Here is a 380-nt window from a genome sequence, read left to right as displayed (position 1 = left end):
CGCGGGGCACGCCGGGACATGGAGTCCGCCGGCCGCCGCCGGGGGCGAGGCCGCGCCCGCTCCGGCAGCCAATGGGGAGCGCGCTGGACGCGGGGCACCATGGGAAATGTAGGCCCACTGGGGAAAGGGGGGCTCCAGCGTGAGGGAAGGGCTGGTGAGCGGGACAGGAGAGAAGAGTTTCACCTTAATTGTGTAATGGACTGGGCTAATAATGAAACACAGAGAGGAGAAAGCCAAATAACGCCTAAAAAACCACCCCCAAATGTTGTTGGATTACATCTGTGAGAAAAAGGACACGGAGGGGCTGGAGCATGGCCGGGGCAGGGCCTGGAGAATCCCTGAGGAGCTGGGAAGGGGCTGCAGAATCCCTGAGGGGCTGG

The sequence above is a fragment of the Geospiza fortis genome, unplaced genomic scaffold (assembly GCF_000277835.1).
Source record: "Geospiza fortis unplaced genomic scaffold, GeoFor_1.0 scaffold148, whole genome shotgun sequence".
Taxonomy (NCBI): Eukaryota; Metazoa; Chordata; class Aves; order Passeriformes; family Thraupidae; genus Geospiza; species Geospiza fortis.
Note: the sequence above shows the minus strand (reverse complement) of the source record.